Consider the following 6,386-nt stretch of genomic DNA (forward strand, 5'->3'; position numbering starts at 1 on the left):
GTGGAGTGCGTGTAACGAAAGTAGATAGAGCACGGAACGCAAAAACGTGATTACCGGTTGTCATGACGTTTGCGTGAGCTTTATGTATTGCGATTCGCCGCCTAAAAAACATGTTGAGTGATATCTGGTGCTTGAATTCGCGATGTACCGTCGGTGCTGTGACGGTGCAGTGCAAATTAGTGCTAGTTTTGGTGCTACTCGCGATCCTACCTGATGTACACACCGAGAATCATGGTAAGTCATTAAATAGTTTGCCAAAAAAAAATCAAGCGGAATAATTGTTGTCTATCTTCCAAGATATTTTTCAATAACGCAATTATTCCAAATTTCTTTTGACTTTGTTCGTTTGTTGTTTGAGAAATTCATTATCACGTTTTTTTCAAATCTATTATGAAATTTCATAAATATTTAATAATTAATTTTCATTATTATTGTAAATTGTTTATTATGATTTTTTTCTGTCATTCGTATATACCATTCAATCTGATTGGCTGTCTTCACAAGAGTACAATATATGCACTTTGTATATACCTTGTATACATAGATATACTTAGCTATATTAAAGTTATATTGTTCCGATATACACATTTCATTGCGGTGAATACATTTCCTCGCTCGCATTATCGAGACAAAAGCTATCAGTAAATACTAATAAAGCTAATATCATAAAATAAGAAAGTTAAAAGTTTAATTTATTATTTAGATGCAATTAATAAGGAAATTTGCATAAATATAATATATGCGTAAATAGCAATGAAGTATATAACAGTAAGCTTTCGAGTGACCAAACAATGCAAACCTCACTAATGCGAATATAGTCTATTTTAATGCATACATTAACCTTTGCACATCATTCGACATTTCTCTGACAAAATGCAATAAAAGTAACTGAATATCTACGCTTGTTTTATCGAAATGAATGTTTAATGTTAAAAACAAAAAAACATAGAAAATTATAGCGGTCAGAAATTTATCTTCATCGCATTTTGGAATAGAAATGAGGTGAGGGACGTCAGAATCGATGAAGATTTATAAACAAACTATAATAGATAATTATCTTATTGATAATTTATAAGAAATCTATTTGAAACCCATATCATGAGATGTGTGTAATAGGAAACGATATTAGATCTGTGCATACTATACATATATACTTAACCTTTAATGCTTTTTTAATTCTATGCTATCTGATATAACAATTGCGTCATTTTAATCTAACGCAAGGTTTTTAATCTATCGATTTTTTTTTTTTCTAAAAAATTTAATTTTCGAACAATCAGTTGGCAAAAAAAAGATTGATAAAAAATAAAATAAATTTTTCAATTTGAATCAACATTTCGTTAAATATCACGCGTTACGTTAGAAACAGAACAATTAGAAACTCGAAACAAAAACTAACAAAAGAATATGTAAATGGTTGACTCGTTGCAACACATTGTTTCTACGAATTATAAACTCATTGCATCTGCGAATATAATATATATACGTTAACGAATTCATCAAGTTTCTCTCTGATTCTGGTTTCTTAGTAAAACTACGTACATTTCTCGCATTAACATCTCTTAAATACAAGCGGCACAGATATGGGCTCTAAGAAGGAGAGGAAGAAAGTAACAACGGCTTAATTATTCGCGGAGGCGCACAATCTCGCGTCGCGTATTCGTTATTTTCTCGTCCTTCTTGGAACACTCGCCAGTCCGTGAAGGTACTCGTCGAAAGTCCTTGAAAGAGCCTATAGTTGGTCGGCTCATCCGCCGCTATGGATTTCGCGCAACGCAAAACGACGACAATTATCCACGAAACAATACGTTTATCGACGTCATGTTGCAAGTGATAGGAATCGTAGCCTTGCTCCTCTTTTTGCCGCTCGTTCGATTTTTTTCGTTCATTTTGTTCACTCAAAATTTTAACATGTATTTGCAAAAAAACACGTATATATTTTTCTTTGTTTATTAAATTAGAGATTGACAGAGATTGAGGATATTTATGAATTTCATCGAGAGAAGTAATAGAGAAGAAAATAGTAATTACGTTCTCTTACGTTCATAATTGCATTTATTAATCGCTAGAAACGAATTCAACAATTACCTTTTAAATTCTATCGACGAATCGAACGAAAAGTTAATAAAGAGAGAAAGCACTTGCAAGTAGACAGATGTTTGCTACTTCCGTCACGTTCGTATGATTCATGATTCATCGGAGGAGTCGATCTCTAGCCAATATACATTCAAAACGAGCTAATCATTTACTTCTAATCGATGATTAATCCATCCTTCTCGGAGGCGTCGACGTGGTCGAGTGGTCTTCGAGTCGATAGGACTTCGAGTTGATACGTATATTTACATGCATATTTATTCGTTTGTATTTGATAGACCATCTAAAAATTTAATCGCGATTTTTCCATCCGCTCCATCCTCGTCTCCGAGATTTCAAATTCACGGCACAAAGTAGCTTCTCCTTTGAATTACGTCAATACATAATTATACATTTCTTTAACGGCAACGAAATGCATCATATCACGCATACCACTTCCATTTTTCAATTTATATCATTCTTTCTCATCAAACAATCATTCAAATCGTACCTCGTTTGCAAATCAAATGATTCGTTAATTCTCCCTTCTATCCGTTTTTATTCGACGAAATATTAAGCGAAACGTTGGATAATTGTAACGGATATATTTCAGTTCGCGTTCTAAAGGAAAGTTAGGTTAGGTCCGATTCGAAGACATGCGACAGTCAGAGGTTAACTGAAACGGACGGTTGCTAGGAACGTAACGGTATATAGCCGTGTTCGTAAGCGAAAATGATTCACGGATAGAACCGTTCTATATTTACATGGAACGAGTTAAAGCAATTTCCATCGGTCTGTCTCGATCGGTTGGAAACGGTTGGACGGCGCGACGGTTCGTTAAGTGGTCGATCATAATTACAAGCGGCGTCTAACGGGGAAGGTCGAATTCACTACGAACTTCCGTTTATCGGTGACTCGGTCGGCTCGGATTAAACCGATTTACGACTGTCTCGTAATACTCGCTCGCGCACAAATTCTCCATTCTGTCATTCTGTTTTTCGTATGCCGTTCGTGGCGTTTCCTGTTCTCGGCGACCGATATCGAGATTCATACCGGTTTATACTCGTGTCGGAGTTAATCATCGGTGTCGATTAACGTCGCGCAAAAGTCGGTGCAGACGTGTATGTCTAACTGTAAAGCACAGGGACACGTGTTTCCTCCTCGTTATACGCATATACGGAGAAATCTTTGGCGCACGTGTTCCTCGCGATTGAAAGGACAAACGAACGTGTTAAATCGCGGAAAGGTTCCCGATTGTTCTTTTGTTGTGTTGGCACGTGTTCCCCTTGATTCACGGGGAGACAATAATTAAGAAAGAGCGATTCGATTTAAATGGATCGCGATTGGGAAACTTTATCTCGATCGACGATTTCGCGATTTCTTCAATTTTCTTTTAAGTATATCGCTCGAAATTCTCACTTTTCTCTTAATTGTTGGTAAAAATTCACATTTTTATCCGATTATCGACAAATTAACCGAATGTCATTAACTCGTATCGCATAGAAAGTTAACAGAAATTGTCGCTTCGTTTATATTCGATTGTTTGCACTCGATGAATAATTCGTTTAATCGTAGAGGTAACACACCGCTGAAAGGGCATTGTTGATCGATCAAGCATCGACGAACGCGAAAATCGTGGACAAATAGGAAAACAATGACGAATCCTCTACGCCCATTAATAATTAATCAGGTATCCTCGTCCTAAAGATAAAATTCATATTTCGCTTTATATATAAAAACAGACTCACCGATCCGTGATCCGACGCTCGAATTGAAAATAATAATAAAGTTTACCCAGTTCTGAGTTACTTTACCGTGAAATTTCATTTAATTCTTCTACTGAAAACAATTAAATCGAACTTGACTCGAAAAACCAAGTCTCTTTCGTTGTTAAACCCGAGAATAAAATTCTTTAGAAAGAAAGTTTTTTAGTTTCTACTAAAAAACTAGGGATTCCCAACCCCTTTCTTAACCGCGAAATCTCGAACGCTTTAATCCTTCCCTCCTCGAAAATTCGAAATCGATCGTTGTTAAATCGCTTCGTGTTTTAGAAACGGGTCTCGAGTCTCGGATCGAAGATCGAGTTGGAACGAAATATGTATACCCCGGCGATTCGTTGGACAGAGGGGGGTGATCGACGATTTTCATTTGCACGAGGCTTGATTAAACGTTGCCCGGAGCGACTGTGACGGGGCAACAATGCGACTGCGAGAAAGGCAATGGAACCTCGCCGCGCCACTTTACATTCTTCTTCATTGTCTGCGCGTTAAAACGAGCCGCCGCCACCGCCGCCGACGCGTCGAGATCGGGCAAGGAAAAAACTGTCGCGGTGTCCCGACGAGGGTGCGCGACACCCCTTCACCCCTTCGTTCCCGAGAAAAAACGGGCTTTCACAAAAAAAAAAAAAAACCACTTTTTTACAAAAGTTCACGCTTTTGCGATGAAAATTTCGCATAGCCCTACAGAAATTTCGGGCGACTTATTCGGTGAATCGTCGATCCTCTGATATAAGATACAACGAATGCAATTTTTTGATAAAAGTAAGAAAAAGAAAAAAAATGATCGTGGAGGATTTTAGTTTTATTATTGCGTATCCCAAATAAGTTTTTTAACGATCTATGGTTTGAATGGCGAACCAAAGTTTGAATAAACTTTGCCGGATTTCTGGACTTTTGAATAAAACGCGCCAAGTTTCATTTTTTCCTTGAAACTGCTCGGAACTTTTCTCCTTCCTTCCTATTTTTTTTTTTTTTTAAAGAAATCCGTAACCAGAATCGATGTTCTGCGAAAAGCCGATTTAATTAGCCCCGGCTGAAATCGTAGATTTTTTACAAAGTTCGATGTCCCTAGGAAGATTAAAGAACTTGGAGCAGAGAGTTTTTTGACGAGCAGATTTGCCCAATGGACCGAACAGTGGCGTCACGAGGTGGCAAGCTCAATTAATGAATGAAACGAAAAACTTATCTCCTGCAATTTTGCTCGCAGTATCAATTTTTTTCTTATCGATTCATTGCAGTTCATCGTATTTACCATAGATTGTTGTTTCGAAGGATTATCACGAATCTCGAAGGTGAACGCTTATCAGGTGTAATACGATAATTACTGATAACGCGAAGAACGTAGTAGAACAAAGTTGTTCTGGGGTAAACATAACGAGATACGACGTTTCACAATTTTTCGTGAATGAGAGAGAGAGAGAGAGAGGAAGAGAGGCATGGCGGAAATTCAGACGGTGTCGATCGTAGGAAATCTCAATTGCTAGGCGAGGATTTAAAGTGGCGTAGGGGCGGGCGTAGGAAACGCAAGCCGTTAAGGCAGGGCTTAGCAACGGGTCAAGAGCGTTAAGCTCAATGAGAACGAGGATCGAGGCGACGAAGAGACTCGTGCCACGTGTGGGCAGAATTTTATAAACGATACGTGCCAGCCGTGGGCGAGTCGTACCAGCCGACGCATCGTTCGCAACATCCGCAGATTATGACGATTTCGGTTGTTTCGCAAACACAAACTTCAACCTCGTTCAATTTTGCGACGACGAATTTGCAAAAATTTAGAAATATATATATAAAAAAGAAAAAGAGAAAAAGAATGAGATTCCATCTCGTTCTGATCTTCGGTTTTTTCCTTTCCTCTCCCCCGTTTTTTTTTCTCGCTTAAATCGTGTCACGGTTCGCTCGATTCGCGGATAATGAAAGTTTCATCGATCGACCTTCGAGTCTCCGGCAATGGCCAGTCCTAGATTCCTTCGCAATGTCGCCAATGTCGGAATTCATTTTGTGACAGGGCAACATCGAAGGGAAGGGAAAACATTCGATTTTAGGATTCACGGACATTCCTCCTCCATCGTATTTTTTTCTCAAATTTGGATCTTCGCTTTATGAGTCCAGTCTTTTTTAGTAGAAATTCTGAAATAAATATCGGATGATAAGATCGGGATATTCAGAAAGATAAAGGAGCCTTTTGGGGAAATTTAACAATTGAATTTTCTCTCGGTCGTTTTCGGGAGAGCTGGGTTAATCTCGTACGTCGCGTATTAAAGCCGTATTCCATACGTAACAGAGTAGACGTTTACTACGAGAGAGACGATCGTAAAGCTTTTCTCTGGTGGAGCGTAGCGCGGACTAAAATAAAAGTCCAGCTGTGGCATATGGGCGCCACTATCACCGTTTAAATTACCATCGTTCGCTCTTCCACTCCTTCCTCGAGCTCGCTTATTGCTTTTCCCGAGTTTTCATGCGAACTGCGTCCAGTGCGTCGCATTATAGTAATATTATAGTATAGTCGCGCATGTATTCGAAATTTCAAAAAAAAAAAAA

General features: G+C 38.4%; 1 long non-coding RNA gene across 1 annotated transcript in view; it reads right to left on the reverse strand.

The window, feature by feature from the left end:
- LOC102680867 overlaps positions 1-6,386 on the reverse strand; it is a 9,136-nt gene that overhangs the window by 1,247 nt on the left and 1,503 nt on the right. The gene's annotated exons all lie outside the window — the stretch shown is intronic.

This window comes from Apis dorsata, unplaced genomic scaffold (assembly GCF_000469605.1).
Source record: "Apis dorsata unplaced genomic scaffold, Apis dorsata 1.3 scaffold_886, whole genome shotgun sequence".
Classification (NCBI taxonomy): Eukaryota; Metazoa; Arthropoda; class Insecta; order Hymenoptera; family Apidae; genus Apis; species Apis dorsata.